Source organism: Electrophorus electricus, chromosome 19 (genome assembly GCF_013358815.1).
Source record: "Electrophorus electricus isolate fEleEle1 chromosome 19, fEleEle1.pri, whole genome shotgun sequence".
NCBI lineage: Eukaryota > Metazoa > Chordata > Actinopteri > Gymnotiformes > Gymnotidae > Electrophorus > Electrophorus electricus.
In genome coordinates, this window is record NC_049553.1 from 327,147 (window position 1) to 350,533 (window position 23,387).

At 35.5% G+C, this 23,387-nt stretch overlaps 18 pseudogenes; all 18 read right to left on the reverse strand.

The window, feature by feature from the left end:
• Window positions 1–8,301: 8,301 nt before the first annotated feature.
• Window positions 8,302–8,420, reverse strand: LOC118240319 (annotated as a pseudogene).
• A 309-nt stretch (window positions 8,421–8,729) lies between these two features.
• On the reverse strand, window positions 8,730–8,848 carry LOC118240272 (annotated as a pseudogene).
• A 2,393-nt stretch (window positions 8,849–11,241) lies between these two features.
• Window positions 11,242–11,360, reverse strand: LOC118240285 (annotated as a pseudogene).
• Window positions 11,361–14,181: 2,821 nt separating this feature from the next.
• LOC118240286 lies at window positions 14,182–14,300 on the reverse strand (annotated as a pseudogene).
• Window positions 14,301–14,610: 310 nt separating this feature from the next.
• Window positions 14,611–14,729, reverse strand: LOC118240273 (annotated as a pseudogene).
• A 1,342-nt stretch (window positions 14,730–16,071) lies between these two features.
• LOC118240264 lies at window positions 16,072–16,190 on the reverse strand (annotated as a pseudogene).
• Window positions 16,191–16,411: 221 nt separating this feature from the next.
• Window positions 16,412–16,530, reverse strand: LOC118240274 (annotated as a pseudogene).
• Window positions 16,531–17,430: 900 nt separating this feature from the next.
• Window positions 17,431–17,549, reverse strand: LOC118240177 (annotated as a pseudogene).
• Window positions 17,550–17,770: 221 nt separating this feature from the next.
• Window positions 17,771–17,889, reverse strand: LOC118240328 (annotated as a pseudogene).
• Window positions 17,890–18,790: 901 nt separating this feature from the next.
• LOC118240287 lies at window positions 18,791–18,909 on the reverse strand (annotated as a pseudogene).
• A 221-nt stretch (window positions 18,910–19,130) lies between these two features.
• Window positions 19,131–19,249, reverse strand: LOC118240320 (annotated as a pseudogene).
• A 683-nt stretch (window positions 19,250–19,932) lies between these two features.
• LOC118240321 lies at window positions 19,933–20,051 on the reverse strand (annotated as a pseudogene).
• A 459-nt stretch (window positions 20,052–20,510) lies between these two features.
• On the reverse strand, window positions 20,511–20,629 carry LOC118240174 (annotated as a pseudogene).
• A 221-nt stretch (window positions 20,630–20,850) lies between these two features.
• On the reverse strand, window positions 20,851–20,969 carry LOC118240325 (annotated as a pseudogene).
• Window positions 20,970–21,871: 902 nt separating this feature from the next.
• Window positions 21,872–21,990, reverse strand: LOC118240175 (annotated as a pseudogene).
• A 221-nt stretch (window positions 21,991–22,211) lies between these two features.
• LOC118240327 lies at window positions 22,212–22,330 on the reverse strand (annotated as a pseudogene).
• Window positions 22,331–22,791: 461 nt separating this feature from the next.
• Window positions 22,792–22,910, reverse strand: LOC118240294 (annotated as a pseudogene).
• Window positions 22,911–23,131: 221 nt separating this feature from the next.
• LOC118240329 lies at window positions 23,132–23,250 on the reverse strand (annotated as a pseudogene).
• Between the last annotated feature and the right edge of the window lie 137 nt (window positions 23,251–23,387).

A 23,387-nucleotide genomic window follows, 5' to 3' on the forward strand; every position in this document is an offset into this window, starting at 1 on the left:
ATGCCATTCCCAGGTGCTAACAGATAGTTTTTAGAATTAATCACTGCACTTCACATTTGAGCATGTCAGCTTGAAAGTAATTTAAAGTGATGCAAGAAAAGCCTACACAGCTGGTATTCCTAGGTAGGGTCCCACCTCAGTACTATCCAGGTCCAAATTTGCTTAGTTTCAAAGGTCAGATGAGATTGGGCGTTCTCAACCTGGTGCGGCCGTAAGCCTTAAACACTTACTCTAATTGCCTATTCATAGCAAATATGATCAAAGACCAATCTGACAATTTTTTTAATTTAATCACTGCACTTGACATTCTAGAATGTTAGCTTGAAAGTAACTTAAAATGATGCAATAAAACCTTACAACATCTGGGATTCAGAGGCACTAACAGACAGATTTTTTATTAATCACTGCACTTCACATTCACGCATGTCAGTTGGAGAGTAAATTAAAGTGATGCAATAAAAACTTACAACATCTGCTATTCCCAGGTGCTAACAGATAGTTTGATTTAATGATTCACTGCACTTCAAATTTGAGTATGATAGCTTGAAATTAAATTAAAGGGATGCAATAAAATCTTACAGCAGCTGCTATTCCCAGGTGCTAACAGATAGTTTTTTCTATTAATCAGTGCACTTCACATTTGAGCATGTCAGCTTGAATGTAAATTAAAGTGATGCAAGAAAAGCCTACACAGCTGGTATTCCTAGGTAGGGTCCCACCTCAGTACTATCCAAGTCCAAATTTGCTTAGCTTCAAAGGTCAGATGAGATTGGGCGTTCTCAAACTAGTGTGGCCGTAAGCCTTAAACACTTACTCAAATTGCCTATTCATAGTAAATATGATCAAAGACCAATATGACAATTTTTTTATTAATCACTGCACTTGATATTCTAGAATGTTAGCATGAAAGGAAAATAAAATGATGCAATAAAAGCTTAAAACATCTGGTATTCAGAGGCACTAACAGACAGATTTTTTATTAATCACTGCACTTCACATTCACGAATTTCAGTTGGAGAGTAATTTAAAGTGATGCAATAAAAACTTACAGCATCTGCTATTCCCAGGTGCTAACAGATAGTTTGATTTAATGATTCACTGCACTTCAAATTTGAGCCTGATAGCCTGAACATAAATTAAAGGGATGCAATAAAATCTTACAGCACCTGCTATTCCCTGGTGCAAAAAGATTTCTATTTAATCTGTGCACTTCACATAGAAGCATGTCAGTTGCAGAGTAAATTAAAGTGATGCAACAAATACCTACAGCATCTGCTATTCCCAGGTGCTAACAGATAGTTTGATTTAATGATTCACTGCACTTCAAATATGAGCATGATAGCCTGAACATAAATTAAAGGGATGCAATAAAAACTTACAGCATCTGCTATTCACAGGTGCTAACAGATAGTTTGATTTAATGATTCACTGCACTTTAAATTTGAGCATGATAGCTTGAACATAAATTAAAGGAATGCAATAAAATCTTAGAGCACCTGCTATTCCCTGGTGCAAAAAGATTTCTATTTAATCTCTGCATCTTCACATAGAAGCATTTCAGTTGCAGAGTAAATTAAAGTGATGCAACAAATACCTTCAGCATCTGCTATTCCCAGTTGCTAACAGATAGTTTGATTTAATGATTCACTGCACTTCAAATTTGAGCATGATAGCTTGAACATAAATTAAAGTGATGCAACAAATACCTACAGCATCTGCTATTCCCAGTTACTATCAGATAGTTTGATTTAATGATTCACTGCACTTCAAATTTGAGCATGATAGCTTGAACATAAATTAAAGGGATGCAATAAAATCTTACAGCACCTGCTATTCCCTGGTGCAAAAAGATTTCTATTTAATCTGTGCACTTCACATAGAAGCATGTCAGTTGCAGAGTAAATTAAAGTGATGCAACAAATACCTACAGCATCTGCTATTCCCAGGTGCTAACAGATAGTTTGATTTAATGATTCACTGCACTTCAAATATGAGCATGATAGCCTGAACATAAATTAAAGGGATGCAATAAAAACTTACAGCATCTGCTATTCACAGGTGCTAACAGATAGTTTGATTTAATGATTCACTGCACTTTAAATTTGAGCATGATAGCTTGAACATATATTAAAGGAATGCAATAAAATCTTAGAGCACCTGCTATTCCCTGGTGCAAAAAGATTTCTATTTAATCTATGCATCTTCACATAGAAGCATGTCAGTTGCAGAGTAAATTAAAGTGATGCAACAAATACCTTCAGCATCTGCTATTCCCAGTTGCTAACAGATAGTTTTTTTTATTAATCAGTGCACTTCACATTTGAGCATTTCAGATTGAAAGTAAATTAAAGTGATGCAAGAAAAGCCTACAGCAGCTGCTATTCCTAGTTAGGGTCCCACCTCAGTACTACCCAGGTCCAAGTTTACTTAGCTTCAAAGGTCAGATGAGCTTGGGCGTTCTCAACCTGGTGTGGCCCTAAGCCTTAAACACTTAATCTAATTGCCTATTCATAGTAAATATGATCAAAGACCAATATGACAATTTTTTTTATTAATCACTGCACTTGATATTCTAGAATGTTAGCATGAAAGGAAAATAAAATGATGCAATAAAAGCTTAAAACATCTGGTATTCAGAGGCACTAACAGACAGATTTTTTATTAATCACTGCACTTCACATTCACGAATTTCAGTTGGAGAGTAATTTAAAGTGATGCAATAAAAACTTACAGCATCTGCTATTCCCAGTTACTATCAGATAGTTTGATTTAATGATTCACTGCACTTCAAATTTGAGCATGATAGCTTGAACATAAATTAAAGGGATGCAATAAAATCTTACAGCACCTGCTATTCCCTGGTGCAAAAAGATTTCTATTTAATCTGTGCACTTCACATAGAAGCATGTCAGTTGCAGAGTAAATTAAAGTGATGCAACAAATACCTACAGCATCTGCTATTCCCAGGTGCTAACAGATAGTTTGATTTAATGATTCACTGCACTTCAAATATGAGCATGATAGACTGAACATAAATTAAAGGGATGCAATAAAAACTTACAGCATCTGCTATTCACAGGTGCTAACAGATAGTTTGATTTAATGATTCACTGCACTTTAAATTTGAGCATGATAGCTTGAACATAAATTAAAGGAATGCAATAAAATCTTAGAGCACCTGCTATTCCCTGGTGCAAAAAGATTTCTATTTAATCTATGCATCTTCACATAGAAGCATGTCAGTTGCAGAGTAAATTAAAGTGATGCAACAAATACCTTCAGCATCTGCTATTCCCAGTTGCTAACAGATAGTTTTTTTTTATTAATCAGTGCACTTCACATTTGAGCATTTCAGCTTGAAAGTAAATTAAAGTGATGCAAGAAAAGCCTACAGCAGCTGCTATTCCTAGTTAGGGTCCCAACTCAGTACTATCCAGGTCCAAGTTTACTTAGCTTCAAAGGTCAGATGAGCTTGGGCGTTCTCAACCTGGTGTGGCCCTAAGCCTTAAACACTTACTCTAATTGCCTATTCATAGCAAATATGATCAAAGACCAATCTGACAATTTTTTTTATTTAATCACTGCAATTGACATTCTAGAATGTTATCTTGAAAGTAACTTAAAATGATGCAATAAAAGCTTACAACATCTGGGATTCAGAGGCACTAACAGACAGATTTTTTATTAATCACTGCACTTCACATTCACACATGTCAGTTGGAGAGTAAATTAAAGTGATGCAATAAAAACTTATAGCATCTGCTATTCCCAGGTGCTAACAGATAGTTTGATTTAATGATACACTGCACTTCAAATTTGAGCATGATAGCTTGAACATAAATTAAAGTGATGCAAGAAATACCTACAGCATCTGCTATTCCCAGTTGCTAACAGATAGTTTGATTTAATGATTCACTGCACTTCAAATTTGAGCATGATAGCTTGAACATAAATTAAAGGGATGCAATAAAATCTTAAAGCCCCTGCTCTTCCCTGGTGCAAAAATATTTCTATTTAATCACTGCACTTCACATTTGAGCATGTCAGCTTGAAAGTAAATTAAAGTGATGCAAGAAAAGCCTACAGCAGCTGCTATTCCCAGGTGCTAACAGATAGTTTTTTTTATTAATCACTGCACTTCACAATTGAGCATGTCAGCTTGAAAGTAAATTAAAGTGATGCAAGAAAAGCCTACAGCAGCTGGTATTCCTAGGTAGGGTCTCACCTCAGTACTATCCAGGTCCAAATTTGCTTAGCTTCAAAGGTCAGATAATTGGGCGTTCTCAAACTAGTGTGGCCGTAAGCCTTAAACACTTACTCAAATTGCCTATTCATAGTAAATATGATCAAAGACCAATATGACAATTTTTTTTATTAATCACTGCACTTGATATTCTAGAATGTTAGCATGAAAGGAAAATAAAATGATGCAATAAAAGCTTAAAACATTTGGTATTCAGAGGCACTAAAATACAGATTTTTTATTAATCACTGCACTTCACATTCACGAATGTCAGTTGGAGAGTAATTTAAAGTGATCCAATAAAAACTTACAGCATCTGCTATTCCCAGGTGCTAACAGATAGTTTGATTTAATGATTCACTGCACTTCAAATTTGAGCCTGATAGCCTGAACATAAATTAAAGGGATGCAATAAAATCTTACAGCACCTGCTATTCCCTGGTGCAAAAAGATTTCTATTTAATCTGTGCACTTAACATAGAAGCATGTCAGTTGCAGAGTAAATTAAAGTGATGCAACAAATACCTACAGCATCTGCTATTCCCAGTTGCTAACAGATAGTTTGATTTAATGATTCACTGCACTTCAAATTTGAGCATGATAGCTTGAACATAAATTAAAGTGATGCAACAAATACCTACAGCATCTGCTATTCCCAGTTGCTAACAGATAGTTTGATTTAATGATTCACTGCACTTCAAATTTGAGCATGATAGCTTGAACATAAATTAAAGGGATGCAATAAAATCTTAGAGCACCTGCTATTCCCTGGTGCAAAAAGATTTCTTTTTAATCTGTGCACTTCACATAGAAGCATGTCAGTTGCAGAGTAAATTAAAGTGATGCAACAAATACCTACAGCATCTGCTATTCCCAGGTGCTCACAGATAGTTTTTTTTATTAATCACTGCACTTCACATTTGAGCATGTCAGCTTGAAAGTAAATTAAAGTGATGCAAGAAAAGCCTACAGCAGCTGCTATTCCTAGGTAGGGTCTCACCTCAGTACTATCCAGATCCAAATTTGCTTAGCTTCAAAGGTCAGGTGAGATTGGGCGTTCTCAAACTGGTGTGGGCGTAAGTCTTAAATACTTACTCTAATTGCCTATTCATAGCAAATATGATCAAAGACCAATCTGAATTTTTTTTATTAATCACTGCACTTGACATTCTAGAATGTTAGCTTGAAAGTAACTTAAAATGATGCAATAAAAGCTTACAACATCTGGTATTCAGAGGCACTAACAGACAGATTTTTTATTAATCAATGCACTTCACATTCACGCATGTCAGTTGGAGAGTAAATTAAAGTGATGCAATAAAAACTTACAGCATCTGCTATTCCCAGGTGCTAACAGATAGTTTGATTTAATGATTCACTGCACTTCAAATATGAGCATGATAGCCTGAACATAAATTAAAGGGATGCAATAAAAACTTACAGCATCTGCTATTCACAGGTGCTAACAGATAGTTTGATTTAATGATTCACTGCACTTTAAATTTGAGCATGATAGCTTGAACATAAATTAAAGGAATGCAATAAAATCTTAGAGCACCTGCTATTCCCTGGTGCAAAAAGATTTCTATTTAATCTATGCATCTTCAAATAGAAGCATGTCAGTTGCAGAGTAAATTAAAGTGATGCAACAAATACCTTCAGCATCTGCTATTCCCAGTTGCTAACAGATAGTTTTTTTTATTAATCAGTGCACTTCACATTTGAGCATTTCAGCTTGAAAGTAAATTAAAGTGATGCAAGAAAAGCCTACAGCAGCTGCTATTCCTAGTTAGGGTCCGACCTCAGTACTATTCAGGTCCAAGTTTACTTAGCTTCAAAGGTCAGATGAGCTTGGGCGTTCTCAACCTGGTGTGGCCGTAAGCCTTAAACACTTACTCTAATTGCCTATTCATAGCAAATATGATCAAAGACCAATCTGACAATTTTTTTTATTTAATCACTGCAATTGACATTCTAGAATGTTAGCTTGAAAGTAACTTAAAATGATGCAATAAAAGGTTACAACATCTGGGATTCAGAGGCACTAACAGACAGCTTTTTTATTAATCACTGCACTTCACATTCACACATGTCAGTTGGAGAGTAAATTAAAGTGATGCAATAAAAACTTATAGCATCTGCTATTCCCAGGTGCTAACAGATAGTTTGATTTAATGATACACTGCACTTCAAATTTGAGCATGATAGCATGAACATAAATTAAAGGGATGCAATAAAAACTTACAGCATCTGCTATTTGCACGTGCTAACAGATAGTTTTATTTAATGATTCACTGCACTTCAAATTTGAGCATGATAGCTTGAACATGAATTAAAGGAATGCAATAAAATCTTAGAGCACCTGCTATTCCCTGGTGCAAAAAGATTTCTATTTAATCTATGCACTTCACATAGAAGCATGTCAGTTGCAGAGTAAATTAAAGTGATGCAACAAATACCTACAGCATCTGCTATTCCCAGGTGCTAACAGATAGTTTTTTTTATTAATCACTGCACTTCACATTTGAGCATTTCATCTTGAAATTAAATTAAAGTGATGCAAGAAAAGCCTACAGCAGCTGCTATTCCTAGGTAGGGTCTCACCTCAGTACTATCCAGGTCCAAATTTGCTTAGCTTCAAAGGTCAGATAATTGGGCGGTCTCAACCTGGTGTGGCCATAAGACTTAAACACTAACTCAATTTGCCTATTCATAGCAAATATGATCAAAGAACAATCTGACAATTTTTTTTATTAATCACTGCACTTGACATTCTAGAATGTTAGCTTGAAAGTAAATTAAAATGATGCAATAAAAGCTTACAACATCTGGGATTCAGAGGCACTAACAGACAGGTTTTTTATTAATCACTGCACTTCACATTCACGCATGTCAGTTGGAGAGTAAATTAAAGTGATACAATAAAAACTTACAGCATCTGCCATTCCCAGGTGCTAACAGATAGTTTGATATAATGATTCACTGCACTTCAAATTTGAGCATGATAGCCTGAACATAAATTAAGGGGATGCTATAAAATCTTAAAGCACCTGCTATTCCCTGGTGCAAAAGGATTTCTATTTAATCTGTGCACTTCACATAGAAGCATGTCAGTTGCAGAGTAAATTAAAGTGATGCAACAAATACCTACAGCATATGCCATTCCCAGGTGCTAACAGATAGTTTTTAGTATTAATCACTGCACTTCACATTTGAGCATGTCAGCTTGAAAGTAAATTAAAGTGATGCAAGAAAAGCCTACAGCAGCTGCTATTCCCAGGTGCTAACAGATAGTTTTTTCTATTAATCAGTGCACTTCACATTTGAGCATGTCAGCTTGAATGTAAATTAAAGTGATGCAAGAAAAGCCTACAGCAGATGGTATTCCTAGGTAGGGTCCCATCTCAGTACTATCCAAGTCCAAATTTGCTTAGCTTCAAAGGTCAGATGAGAATGGGCGTTCTCAAACTAGTGTGGCCGTAAGCCTTAAACACTTCCTCAAATTGCCTATTCATAGTAAATATGATCAAAGACCAATATGACAATTTTTTTTATTAATCACTGCACTTCACATTCACGAATGTCAGTTGGAGAGTAATTTAAAGTGATGCAATAAAAACTTACAGCATCTGCTATTCCCAGGTGCTAACAGATACTTTTTTTTAATTAATCACTGCACTTCACATCCTAGCATGTCATCTTGAAAGTAAAATAAAGTGATGCAAGAGAAGCTTACAGCATCTCGTAGTCCAAGGTGCTAACAGATAGTTTTTTGATGAATCACTGCACTTCACATTCAGGCATGTGAGTTGGAGAGTAAATGAAAGTGATGCAAAAAAAAACTTACAGCATCTGCTATTCCCAGGTGCTAACAGATAGTTTGAGTTAATTATTCACTGCACTTCAAATTTGAACATGATAGCTTGAACATAAATTAAAGGGATGCAATAAAATCTTACAGCACCTGCTATTCCCTGGTACTAAAATATTTCTATTTAATCTGTACACTTCACATACAAGCATGTCAGTTGCAGATTAAATTAAAGTGATGCAACAAAAACTTACAGCACCTGGTATTCCTAGGTAGGGTCCCACCTCAGTACTATCCAGGCCCAAACTTACTTAGCTTCCAAGGTCAGATGAGATTGGCCGTTCTCAAGCTGGTGTGGCCGTAAGCCTTAAAAGCTTCCTCAAATTGCCTAATCATAGCAAATATGATCAAAGACCAATCTGACAATTTTTTTATTAATCCCTGCACTTGACATTCTAGAATGTTATCTTGAAAGTAAATTAAATGATGCAATAAAAGCTTACAACTAACATAGTTTTTTTTATTAATCACTGCACTTCACATTTGAGCATGTCAGCTTGAAAGTAAATTAAATGATGCAATAAAAGCTTACAACTAACATAGTTTTTTTTATTAATCACTGCACTTCACATTTGAGCATGTCAGCTTGAAAGTAAATTAAAGTGATGCAAGAAAAGCTTACAGCACCTAGTATTCCTAGGTAGGGTCCCACCTCAGTACTATCCAATCCCAAACTTGCTTAGCTTCCAAGGTCAGATGAGATTGGGCGTTCTCAAGCTTCTTTGGCCGTAAGCCTTAAACTCTTACTCAAATTGCCTAATCATAGCAAATATGATCAAAGACCAATCTGACAATTTTTTTTTATTAATCCCTGCACTTGACATTCTAGAATGTTATCTTGAAAGTAAATTAAATGATGCAATAAAAGCTTACAACATCTGGTATACGGAGGCACTAACAGACAGTTTTTTTATTAATCACTGCACTTCACATTCAAGCATGTCAGTTGGAGAGTAAATTAAAGTGATGCAATAAAAACTTACAGCATCTGCTATTCCCAGGTGCTAACAGATAGTTTGATTTAATGATTCACTGCACTTCAAATTTGAGCCTGATAGCCTGAAAATAAATTAAAGGGATGCAATAAAATCTTACAGCACCTGCTATTCCCTGGTGCAAAAAGATTTCTATTTAATCTGTGCACTTCACATAGAAGCATGTCAGTTGCAGAGTAAATTAAAGTGATGCAACAAATACCTACAGTATCTGCTATTCCCAGGAGCTAACAGATAGTTTGATTTAATGATTCACTGCACTTCAAATTTGAGCATGATAGCTTGAACATAAATTAAAGTGATGCAACAAATACCTACAGCATCTGCTATTCCCAATTGTTAACAGATAGTTTGATTTAATGATTCACTGCACTTCAAATTTGAGCATGATAGCTTGAACATAATTTAAAGGGATGCAATAAAATCTTACAGCACCTGCTCTTCCCTGGTGCAAAAAGATTTCTATTTAATCACTGCACTTCACATTTGAGCATGTCAGCTTGAAAGTAAATTAAAGTGATGCAAGAAAAGCCTACAGCAGCTGCTATTCCCAGGTGCTAACAGATAGTTTTTTTTATTAATCACTGCACTTCACAATTGAGCATGTCAGCTTGAAAGTAAATTAAAGTGATGCAAGAAAAGCCTACAGCAGCTGGTATTCCTAGGTAGGGTCTCACCTCAGTACTATCCAGGTCCAAATTTGCTTAGCTTCAAAGGTCAGATAATTGGGCGGTCTCAACCTGGTGTGGCCATAAGACTTAAACACTAACTCAATTTGCCTATTCATAGCAAATATGATCAAAGAACAATCTGACAATTTTTTTTATTAATCACTGCACTTGACATTCTAGAATGTTAGCTTGAAAGTAAATTAAAATGATGCAATAAAAGCTTACAACATCTGGGATTCAGAGGCACTAACAGAAAGGTTTTTTATTAATCACTGCACTTCACATTCACGCATGTCAGTTGGAGAGTAAATTAAAGTGATACAATAAAAACTTACAGCATCTGCCATTCCCAGGTGCTAACAGATAGATTGATATAATGATTCACTGCACTTCAAATTTGAGCATGATAGCCTGAACATAAATTAAGGGGATGCTATAAAATCTTAAAGCACCTGCTATTCCCTGGTGCAAAAGGATTTCTATTTAATCTGTGCACTTCACATAGAAGCATGTCAGTTGCAGAGTAAATTAAAGTGATGCAACAAATACCTACAGCATATGCCATTCCCAGGTGCTAACAGATAGTTTTTAGTATTAATCACTGCACTTCACATTTGAGCATGTCAGCTTGAAAGTAAATTAAAGTGATGCAAGAAAAGCCTACAGCAGCTGCTATTCCCAGGTGCTAACAGATAGTTTTTTCTATTAATCAGTGCACTTCACATTTGAGCATGTCAGCTTGAATGTAAATTAAAGTGATGCAAGAAAAGCCTACAGCAGATGGTATTCCTAGGTAGGGTCCCATCTCAGTACTATCCAAGTCCAAATTTGCTTAGCTTCAAAGGTCAGATGAGAACTGGGCGTTCTCAAACTAGTGTGGCCGTAAGCCTTAAACACTTCCTCAAATTGCCTAATCATAGCAAATATGATCAAAGACCAATCTGACAATTTTTTTTATTAATCACTGCACTTCACATTCAAGCATGTCAGTTGGAGAGTAAATGAAAGTGATGCAATAAAAACTTACAGCATCTGCTATTCCCAGGTGCTAACAGATAGTTTTTTTTAATTAATCACTGCACTTCACATCCTAGCATGTCATCTTGAAAGTAAATTAAAGTGATGCAAGAGAAGCTTACAGCATCTCGTAGTCCAAGGTGCTAACAGATAGTTTTTTGATGAATCACTGCACTTCACATTCAGGCATGTGAGTTGGAGAGTAAATGAAAGTGATGCAAAAAAAAACTTACAGCATCTGCTATTCCCAGGTGCTAACAGATAGTTTGATTTAATTATTCACTGCACTTCAAATTTGAACATGATAGCTTGAACATAAATTAAAGGGATGCAATAAAATCTTACAGCACCTGCTATTCCCTGGTACTAAAAGATTTCTATTTAATCTGTACACTTCACATACAAGCATGTCAGTTGCAGATTAAATTAAAGTGATGCAACAAAAACTTACAGCACCTAGTATTCCTAGGTAGGGTCCCACCTCAGTACTATCCAGTCCCAAACTTGCTTAGCTTCCAAGGTCAGATGACATTCGGCGTTCTCAAGCTGGTGTGGCCGTAAGCCTTAAAGGCTTACTCAAATTGCCTAATCATAGCAAATATGATCAAAGACCAATCTGACAATTTTTTTTATTAATCCCTGCACTTGACATTCTAGAATGTTATCTTGAAAGTAAATTAAATGATGCAATAAAAGCTTACAACTAACATAGTTTTTTTTATTAATCACTGCACTTCACATTTGAGCATGTCAGCTTGAAAGTAAATTAAATGATGCAATAAAAGCTTACAACTAACATAGTTTTTTTTATTAATCACTGCACTTCACATTTGAGCATGTCAGCTTGAAAGTAAATTAAAGTGATGCAAGAAAAGCTTACAGCACCTAGTATTCCTAGGTAGGGTCCCACCTCAGTACTATCCAATCCCAAACTTGCTTAGCTTCCAAGGTCAGATGAGATTGGGCGTTCTCAAGCTTCTTTGGCCGCAAGCCTTAAACTCTTACTCAAATTGCCTAATCATAGCAAATATGATCAAAGACCAATCTGACAATTTTTTTTTATTAATCCCTGCACTTGACATTCTAGAATGTTATCTTGAAAGTAAATTAAATGATGCAATAAAAGCTTACAACATCTGGTATACGGAGGCACTAACAGTCAGTTTTTTTATTAATCACTGCACTTCACATTCAAGCATGTCAGTTGGAGAGTAAATTAAAGTGATGCAATAAAAACTTACAGCATCTGCTATTCCCAGGTGCTAACAGATAGTTTGATTTAATGATTCACTGCACTTCAAATTTGAGCCTGATAGCCTGAAAATAAATTAAAGGGATGCAATAAAATCTTACAGCACCTGCTATTCCCTGGTGCAAAAAGATTTCTATTTAATCTGTGCACTTCACATAGAAGCATGTCAGTTGCAGAGTAAATTAAAGTGATGCAACAAATACCTACAGTATCTGCTATTCCCAGGAGCTAACAGATAGTTTGATTTAATGATTCACTGCACTTCAAATTTGAGCATGATAGCTTGAACATAAATTAAAGTGATGCAACAAATACCTACAGCATCTGCTATTCCCAATTGTTAACAGATAGTTTGATTTAATGATTCACTGCACTTCAAATTTGAGCATGATAGCTTGAACATAATTTAAAGGGATGCAATAAAATCTTACAGCACCTGCTCTTCCCTGGTACTAAAAGATTTCTATTTAATCACTGCACTTCACATTTGAGCATGTCAGCTTGAAAGTAAATTAAAGTGATGCAAGAAAAGCTTACAGCATCTGCTATTCCCAGGTGCTAACAGATAGTTTTTTTTATTAATCACTGCACTTCACATTTGAGCATGTCAGCTTGAAAGTAAATTAAAGTGATGCAAGAAAAGCCTACAGCAGCTGGTATTCCTAGGTAGGGTCTCACCTCAGTACTATCCAGGTCCAAATTTGCTTAGCTTCAAAGGTCAGATAATTGGGCGGTCTCAACCTGGTGTGGCCATAAGACTTAAACACTAACTCAATTTGCCTATTCATAGCAAATATGATCAAAGAACAATCTGACAATTTTTTTTATTAATCACTGCACTTGACATTCTAGAATGTTAGCTTGAAAGTAAATTAAAATGATGCAATAAAAGCTTACAACATCTGGGATTCAGAGGCACTAACAGAAAGGTTTTTTATTAATCACTGCACTTCACATTCACGCATGTCAGTTGGAGAGTAAATTAAAGTGATACAATAAAAACTTACAGCATCTGCCATTCCCAGGTGCTAACAGATAGTTTGATATAATGATTCACTGCACTTCAAATTTGAGCATGATAGCCTGAACATAAATTAAGGGGATGCTATAAAATCTTAAAGCACCTGCTATTCCCTGGTGCAAAAGGATTTCTATTTAATCTGTGCACTTCACATAGAAGCATGTCAGTTGCAGAGTAAATTAAAGTGATGCAACAAATCCCTACAGCATATGCCATTCCCAGGTGCTAACAGATAGTTTTTAGTATTAATCACTGCACTTCACATTTGAGCATGTCAGCTTGAAAGTAAATTAAAGTGATGCAAGAAAAGCCTACAGCAGCTGCTATTCCCAGGTGCTAACAGATAGTTTTTTCTATTAATCAGTGCACTTCACATTTGAGCATGTCAGCTTGAATGTAAATTAAAGTGATGCAAGAAAAGCGTACAGCAGATGGTATTCCTAGGTAGGGTCCCACCTCAGTACTATCCAAGTCCAAATTTGCTTAGCTTCAAAGGTCAGATGAGAATGGGCGTTCTCAAACTAGTGTGGCCGTAAGCCTTAAACACTTACTCAAATTGCCTATTCATAGTAAATATGATCAAAGACCAATATGACAATTTTTTTTATTAATCACTGCACTTCACATTCACGAATGTCAGTTGGAGAGTAATTTAAAGTGATGCAATAAAAACTTACAGCATCTGCTATTCCCAGGTGCTAACAGATACTTTTTTTTAATTAATCACTGCACTTCACATCCTAGCATGTCATCTTGAAAGTAAAATAAAGTGATGTAAGAGAAGCTTACAGCATCTCGTAGTCCAAGGTGCTAACAGATAGTTTTTTGATGAATCACTGCACTTTACATTCAGGCATGTGAGTTGGATAGTAAATGAAAGTGATGCAAAAAAAAACTTACAGCATCTGCTATTCCCAGGTGCTAACAGATAGTTTGATTTAATTATTCACTGCACTTCAAATTTGAACATGATAGCTTGAACATAAATTAAAGGGATGCAATAAAATCTTACAGCACCTGCTATTCCCTGGTACTAAAATATTTCTATTTAATCTGTACACTTCACATACAAGCATCTCAGTTGCAGATTAAATTAAAGTGATGCAACAAAAACTTACAGCACCTAGTATTCCTAGGTAGGGTCCCACCTCAGTACTATCCAGTCCCAAACTTGCTTAGCTTCCAAGGTCAGATGACATTCGGCGTTCTCAAGCTGGTGTGGCCGTAAGCCTTAAAGGCTTACTCAAATTGCCTAATCATAGCAAATATGATCAAAGACCAATCTGACAAATTTTTTTATTAGTCCCTGCACTTGACATTCTAGAATGTTATCTTGAAAGTAAATTAAATGATGCAATAAAAGCTTACAACTAACATAGTTTTTTTTATTAATCACTGCACTTCACATTTGAGCATGTCAGCTTGAAAGTAAATTAAATGATGCAATAAAAGCTTACAACTAACATAGTTTTTTTTATTAATCACTGCACTTCACACTTGAGCATGTCAGCTTGAAAGCAAATTAAAGTGATGCAAGAAAAGCTTACAGCACCTAGTATTCCTAGGTAGGGTCCCACCTCAGTACTATCCAATCCCAAACTTGCTTAGCTTCCAAGGTCAGATGAGATTGGGCGTTCTCAAGCTTCTTTGGCCGTAAGCCTTAAACTCTTACTCAAATTGCCTAATCATAGCAAATATGATCAAAGACCAATCTGACAATTTTTTTTTATTAATCCCTGCACTTGACATTCTAGAATGTTATCTTGAAAGTAAATTAAATGATGCAATAAAAGCTTACAACATCTGGTATACGGAGGCACTAACAGTCAGTTTTTTTATTAATCACTGCACTTCACATTCAAGCATGTCAGTTGGAGAGTAAATTAAAGTGATGCAATAAAAACTTACAGCATCTGCTATTCCCAGGTGCTAACAGATAGTTTGATTTAATTATTCACTGCACTTCAAATTTGAACATGATAGCTTGAACATAAATTAAAGGGATGCAATAAAATCTTACAGCACCTGCTATTCCCTGGTACTAAAATATTTCTATTTCATCTGTACACTTCACATACAAGCATGTCAGTTGCTGATTAAATTAAAGTGATGCAACAAAAACTTACAGCATCTGCTATTCCCAGGTGCTAACAGATAGATTTTTTTAAATAATCACTGCACTTCACATCCTAGCATGTCATCTTGATAGTAAAATAAAGTGATGCAAGAGAAGCTTACAACATCTTGTAGTCCAAGGTGCTAACAGATAGTTTTTTGATTAATCACTTCACTTCACATTCAGGCATGTGAGTTGGAGAGTAAATGAAAGTGATGCAAAAAAAAAATTACAGCATCTGCTATTCCCAGGTGCTAACAGATAGTTTGATTTAATTATTCACTGCACTTCAAATTTGAACATGATAGCTTGAACATAAATTAAAGGGATGCAATAAAATCTTACAGCACCTGCTATTCCCTGGTACTAAAAGATTTCTATTTAATCTGTACACTTCACATACAAGCATGTCAGTTGCAGATTAAATTAAAGTGATGCAACAAAAACTTACAGCATCTGCTATTCCCAGGTGCTAACAGATAGTTTTTTTTAATTAATCACTGCACTTCACATCCTAGCATGTCATCTTGAAAGTAAATTAAAGTGATGCAAGAGAAGCTTACAGCATCTCGTAGTCCAAGGTGCTAACAGATAGTTTTTTGATGAATCACTGCACTTCACATTCAGGCATGTGAGTTGGAGAGTAAATGAAAGTGATGCAAAAAAAAACTTACAGCATCTGCTATTCCCAGGTGCTAACAGATAGTTTGATTTAATTATTCACTGCACTTCAAATTTGAACATGATAGCTTGAACATAAATTAAAGGGATGCAATAAAATCTTACAGCACCTGCTATTCCCTGGTACTAAAATATTTCTATTTAATCTGTACACTTCACATACAAGCATGTCAGTTGCAGATTAAATTAAAGTGATGCAACAAAAACTTACAGCACCTAGTATTCCTAGGTAGGGTCCCACCTCAGTACTATCCAGTCCCAAACTTGCTTAGCTTCCAAGGTCAGATGACATTCGGTGTTCTCAAGCTGGTGTGGCCGTAAGCCTTAAAGGCTTACTCAAATTGCCTAATCATAGCAAATATGATCAAAGACCAATCTGACAATTTTTTTTATTAGTCCCTGCACTTGACATTCTAGAATGTTATCTTGAAAGTAAATTAAATGATGCAATAAAAGCTTACAACTAACATAGTTTTTTTTATTAATCACTGCACTTCACATTTGAGCATGTCAGCTTGAAAGTAAATTAAAGTGATGCAAGAAAAGCTTACAGCACCTAGTATTCCTAGGTAGGGTCCCACCTCAGTACTATCCAATCCCAAACTTGCTTAGCTTCCAAGGTCAGATGAGATTGGGCGTTCTCAAGCTTCTTTGGCCGTAAGCCTTAAACTCTTACTCAAATTGCCTAATCATAGCAAATATGATCAAAGACCAATCTGACAATTTTTTTTTATTAATCCCTGCACTTGACATTCTAGAATGTTATCTTGAAAGTAAATTAAATGACGCAATAAAAGCTTACAACATCTGGTATACGGAGGCACTAACAGACAGTTTTTTTATTAATCACTGCACTTCACATTCAAGCATGTCAGTTGGAGAGTAAATTAAAGTGATGCAATAAAAACTTACAGCATCTGCTATTCCCAGGTGCTAACAGATAGTTTGATTTAATTATTCACTGCACTTCAAATTTGAACATGATAGCTTGAACATAAATTAAAGGGATGCAATAAAATCTTACAGCACCTGCTATTCCCTGGTACTAAAATATTTCTATTTAATCTGTACACTTCACATACAAGCATGTCATTTGCAGATTAAATTAAAGTGATGCAACAAAAACTTACAGCATCTGCTATTCCCAGGTGCTAACAGATAGTTTTTTTAATTAATCACTGCACTTCACATCCTAGCATGTCATCTTGAAAGTAAAATAAAGTGATGCAAGAGAAGCTTACAGCATCTCGTAGTCCAAGGTGCTAACAGATAGTTTTTTGATGAATCACTGCACTTCACATTCAGGCATGTGAGTTGGATAGTAAATGAAAGTGATGCAAAAAAAAACTTACAGCATCTGCTATTCCCAGGTGCTAACAGATAGTTTGATTTAATTATTCACTGCACTTCAAATTTGAACATGATAGCTTGAACATAAATTAAAGGGATGCAATAAAATCTTACAGCACCTGCTATTCCCTGGTACTAAAATATTTCTATTTAATCTGTACACTTCACATACAAGCATGTCAGTTGCAGATTAAATTAAAGTGATGCAACAAAAACTTACAGCACCTAGTATTCCTAGGTAGGGTCCCACCTAAGTACTATCCAGTCCCAAACTTGCTTAGCTTCCAAGGTCAGATGACATTGGGCGTTCTCAAGCTGGTGTGGCCGTAAGCTTTAAACGCTTACTCAAATTGCCTAAACATAGCAAATATGATCAAAGACCAATCTGACAATTTTTTTTATTAATCCCTGCACTTGACATTCTAGAATGTTATCTTGAAAGTAAATTAAATGATGCAATAAAAGCTTACAACTAACATAGTTTTTTTTATTAATCACTGCACTTCACATTTGAGCATGTCAGCTTGAAAGTAAATTAAAGTGATGCAAGAAAAGCTTACAGCACCTAGTATTCCTAGGTAGGGTCCCACCTCAGTACTATCCAATCCCAAACTTGCTTAGCTTCCAAGGTCAGATGAGATTGGGCATTCTCAAGCTGGTGTGGCCGCAAGCTTTAAACTCTTACTCAAATTGCCTAATCATAGCAAATATGATCAAAGACCAATCTGACAATTTTTTTTTGATTAATCCCTGCACTTGACATTCTAGAATGTTATCTTGAAAGTAAATTAAATGAAGCAATAAAAGCTTACAACATCTGGTATACGGAGGCACTAACAGACAGTTTTTTTATTAATCACTGCACTTCACATTCAAGCATGTCAGTTGGAGAGTAAATTAAAGTGATGCAATAAAAACTTACAGCATCTGCTATTCCCAGGTGCTAGCAGATAGTTTGATTTAATTATTCACTGCACTTCAAATTTGAACATGATAGCTTGAACATAAATTAAAGGGATGCAATAAAATCTTACAGCACCTGCTATTCCCTGGTACTAAAATATTTCTATTTAATCTGTACACTTCACATACAAGCATGTCAGTTGCAGATTAAATTAAAGTGATGCAACAAAAACTTACAGCATCTGCTATTCCCAGGTGCTAACAGATAGCTTTTTTAATTAATCACTGCACTTCACATCCTAGCATGTCATCTTGAAAGTAAAATAAAGTGATGCAAGAGAAGCTTACAGCATCTCGTAGTCCAAGGTGCTAACAGATAGTTTTTTGATGAATCACTGCACTTCACATTCAGGCATGTGAGTTGGAGAGTAAATGAAAGTGATGCAAAAAAAAACTTACAGCATCTGCTATTCCCAGGTGCTAACAGATAGTTTGATTTAATTATTCACTGCACTTCAAATTTGAACATGATAGCTTGAACATAAATTAAAGGGATGCAATAAAATCTTACAGCACCTGCTATTCCCTGGTACTAAAATATTTCTATTTAATCTGTACACTTCACATACAAGCATGTCAGTTGCAGATTAAATTAAAGTGATGCAACAAAAACTTACAGCACCTAGTATTCCTAGGTAGGGTCCCACCTCAGTACTATCCAGTCCCAAACTTGCTTAGCTTCCAAGGTCAGATGACATTCGGCGTTCTCAAGCTGGTGTGGCCGTAAGCCTTAAAGGCTTACTCAAATTGCCTAAACATAGCAAATATGATCAAAGACCAATCTGACAATTTTTTTTATTAATCCCTGCACTTGACATTCTAGAATGTTATCTTGAAAGTAAATTAAATGATGCAATAAAAGCTTACAACTAACATAGTTTTTTTTATTAATCACTGCACTTCACATTTGAGCATGTCAGCTTGAAAGTAAATTAAAGTGATGCAAGAAAAGCTTACAGCACCTAGTATTCCTAGGTAGGGTCCCACCTCAGTACTATCCAATCCCAAACTTGCTTAGCTTCCAAGGTCAGATGAGATTGGGCGTTCTCAAGCTGGTGTGGCCGTAAGCTTTAAACTCTTACTCAAATTGCCTAATCATAGCAAATATGATCAAAGACCAATCTGACAATTTCTTTTTGATTAATCCCTGCACTTGACATTCTAGAATGTTATCTTGAAAGTAAATTAAATGAAGCAATAAAAGCTTACAACATCTGGTATACGGAGGCACTAACAGACAGTTTTTTTATTAATCACTGCACTTCACATTCAAGCATGTCAGTTGGAGAGTAAATTAAAGTGATGCAATAAAAACTTACAGCATCTGCTATTCCCAGGTGCTAACAGATAGTTTGATTTAATTATTCACTGCACTTCAAATTTGAACATGATAGCTTGAACATAAATTAAAGGGATGCAATAAAATCTTACAGCACCTGCTATTCCCTGGTACTAAAAGATTTCTATTTAATCTGTACACTTCACATACAAGCATGTCAGTTGCAGATTAAATTAAAGTGATGCAACAAAAACTTACAGCATCTGCTATTCCCAGGTGCTAACAGATACTTTTTTTTAATTAATCACTGCACTTCACATCCTAGCATGTCATCTTAAAAGTAAAATAAAGTGATGCAAGAGAAGCTTACAGCATCTCGTAGTCCAAGGTGCTAACAGATAGTTTTTTTATTAATCACTGCACTTCACATTTGAGCATGTCAGCTTGAAAGTAAATTAAAGTGATTCAAGAAAAGCTTACAGCACCTAGTATTCCTAGGTAGGGTCCCACCTCAGTACTATCCAATCCCAAACTTGCTTAGCTTCCAAGGTCAGATGAGATTGGGCGTTCTCAAGCTGGTGTGGCCGTAAGCCTTAAACTCTTACTCAAATTGCCTAATCATAGCAAATATGATCAAAGACCAATCTGACAATTTTTTTTATTAATCCCTGCACTTGACATTCTAGAATGTTATCTTGAAAGTAAATTAAATGATGCAATAAAAGCTTACAACATCTGGTATACGGAGGCACTAACAGACAGTTTTTTGATTAATCACTGCACTTCACATTCAAGCATGTCAGTTGGAGAGTAAATTAAAGTGATGCAATAAAAACTTACAGCATCTGCTATTCCCAGGTGCTAACAGATAGTTTGATTTAATTATTCACTGCACTTCAAATTTGAACATGATAGCTTGAACATAAATTAAAGGGATGCAATAAAATCTTACAGCACCTGCTATTCCCTGGTACTAAAATATTTCTATTTAATCTGTACACTTCACATACAAGCATGTCAGTTGCAGATTAAATTAAAGTGATGCAACAAAAACTTACAGCACCTAGTATTCCTAGGTAGGGTCCCACCTCAGTACTATCCAGTCCCAAACTTGCTTAGCTTCCAAGGTCAGATGACATTGGGCGTTCTCAAGCTGGTGTGGCCGTAAGCCTTAAACGCTTACTCAAATTGCCTAAACATAGCAAATATGATCAAAGACCAATCTGACAATTTTTTTTATTAATCCCTGCACTTGACATTCTAGAATGTTATCTTGAAAGTAAATTAAATGATGCAATAAAAGCTTACAACTAACATAGTTTTTTTTATTAATCACTGCACTTCACATTTGAGCATGTCAGCTTGAAAGTAAATTAAAGTGATGCAAGAAAAGCTTACAGCACCTAGTATTCCTAGGTGGGGTCCCACCTCAGTACTATCCAATCCCAAACTTGCTTAGCTTTCAAGGTCAGATGAGATTGGGCATTCTCAAGCTGGTGTGGCCGTAAGCTTTAAACTCTTACTCAAATTGCCTAATCATAGCAAATATGATCAAAGACCAATCTGACAATTTTTTTTTGATTAATCCCTGCACTTGACATTCTAGAATGTTATCTTGAAAGTAAATTAAATGAAGCAATAAAAGCTTACAACATCTGGTACACGGAGGCACTAACAGACAGTTTTTTTATTAATCACTGCACTTCACATTCAAGCATGTCAGTTGGAGAGTAAATTAAAGTGATGCAATAAAAACTTACAGCATCTGCTATTCCCAGGTGCTAACAGATAGTTTGATTTAATTATTCACTGCACTTCAAATTTGAACATGATAGCTTGAACATAAATTAAAGGGATGCAATAAAATCTTACAGCACCTGCTATTCCCTGGTACTAAAATATTTCTATTTAATCTGTACACTTCACATACAAGCATGTCAGTTGCAGATTAAATTAAAGTGATGCAACAAAAACTTACAGCATCTGCTATTCCCAGGTGCTAACAGATACTTTTTTTTAATTAATCACTGCACTTCACATCCTAGCATGTCATCTTGAAAGTAAAATAAAGTGATGCAAGAGAAGCTTACAGCATCTCGTAGTCCAAGGTGCTAACAGATAGTTTTTTGATGAATCACTGCACTTCACATTCAGGCATGTGAGTTGGATAGTAAATGAAAGTGATGCAAAAAAAAACTTACAGCATCTGCTATTCCCAGGTGCTAACAGATAGTTTGATTTAATTATTCACTGCACTTAAAATTTGAACATGATAGCTTGAACATAAATTAAAGGGATGCAATAAAATCTTACAGCACCTGCTATTCCCTGGTACTAAAATATTTCTATTTAGTCTGTACACTTCACATACAAGCATGTCAGTTGCAGATTAAATTAAAGTGATGCAACAAAAACTTACAGCACCTAGTATTCCTAGGTAGGGTCCCACCTCAGTACTATCCAGTCCCAAACTTGCTTAGCTTCCAAGGTCAGATGACATTGGGCGTTCTCAAGCTGGTGTGGCCGTAAGCCTTAAACGCTTACTCAAATTGCCTAAACATAGCAAATATGATCAAAGACCAATCTGACAATTTTTTTTATTAATCCCTGCACTTGACATTCTAGAATGTTATCTTGAAAGTAAATTAAATGATGCAATAAAAGCTTACAACTAACATAGTTTTTTTTATTAATCACTGCACTTCACATTTGAGCATGTCAGCTTGAAAGTAAATTAAAGTGATGCAAGAAAAGCTTACAGCACCTAGTATTCCTAGGTAGGGTCCCACCTCAGTACTATCCAATCCCAAACTTGCTTAGCTTCCAAGGTCAGATGAGATTGGGCATTATCAAGCTGGTGTGGCCGTAAGATTTAAACTCTTACTCAAATTGCCTAATCATAGCAAATATGATCAAAGACCAATCTGACAATTTTTTTTTGATTAATCCCTGCACTTGACATTCTAGAATGTTATCTTGAAAGTAAATTAAATGAAGCAATAAAAGCTTACAACATCTGGTATACGGAGGCACTAACAGACAGTTTTTTGATTAATCACTGCACTTCACATTCAAGCATGTCAGTTGGAGAGTAAATTAAAGTGATGCAATAAAAACTTACAGCATCTGCTATTCCCAGGTGCTAACAGATAGTTTGATTTAATTATTCACTGCACTTCAAATTTGAACATGATAGCTTGAACATAAATTAAAGGGATGCAATAAAATCTTACAGCACCTGCTATTCCCTGGTACTAAAATATTTCTATTTAATCTGTACACTTCACATACAAGCATGTCAGTTGCAGATTAAATTAAAGTGATGCAACAAAAACTTACAGCACCTAGTATTCCTAGGTAGAGTCCCACCTCAGTACTATCCAGTCCCAAACTTGCTTAGCTTCCAAGGTCAGATGACATTCGGCGTTCTCAAGCTGGTGTGGCCGTAAGACTTAAAGGCTTACTCAAATTGCCTAATCATAGGAAATATGATCAAAGACCAATCTGACAATTTTTTTTATTAGTCCCTGCACTTGACATTCTAGAATGTTATCTTGAAAGTAAATTAAATGATGCAATAAAAGCTTACAACTAACATAGTTTTTTTTATTAATCACTGCACTTCACATTTGAGCATGTCAGCTTGAAAGTAAATTAAAGTGATGCAAGAAAAGCTTACAGCACCTAGTATTCCTAGGTAGGGTCCCACCTCAGTACTATCCAATCCCAAACTTGCTTAGCTTCCAAGGTCAGATGAGATTGGGCATTCTCAAGCTGGTGTGGCCGTAAGATTTAAACTCTTACTCAAATTGCCTAATCATAGCAAATATGATCAAAGACCAATCTGACAATTTTTTTTTGATTAATCCCTGCACTTGACATTCTAGAATGTTATCTTGAAAGTAAATTAAATGAAGCAATAAAAGCT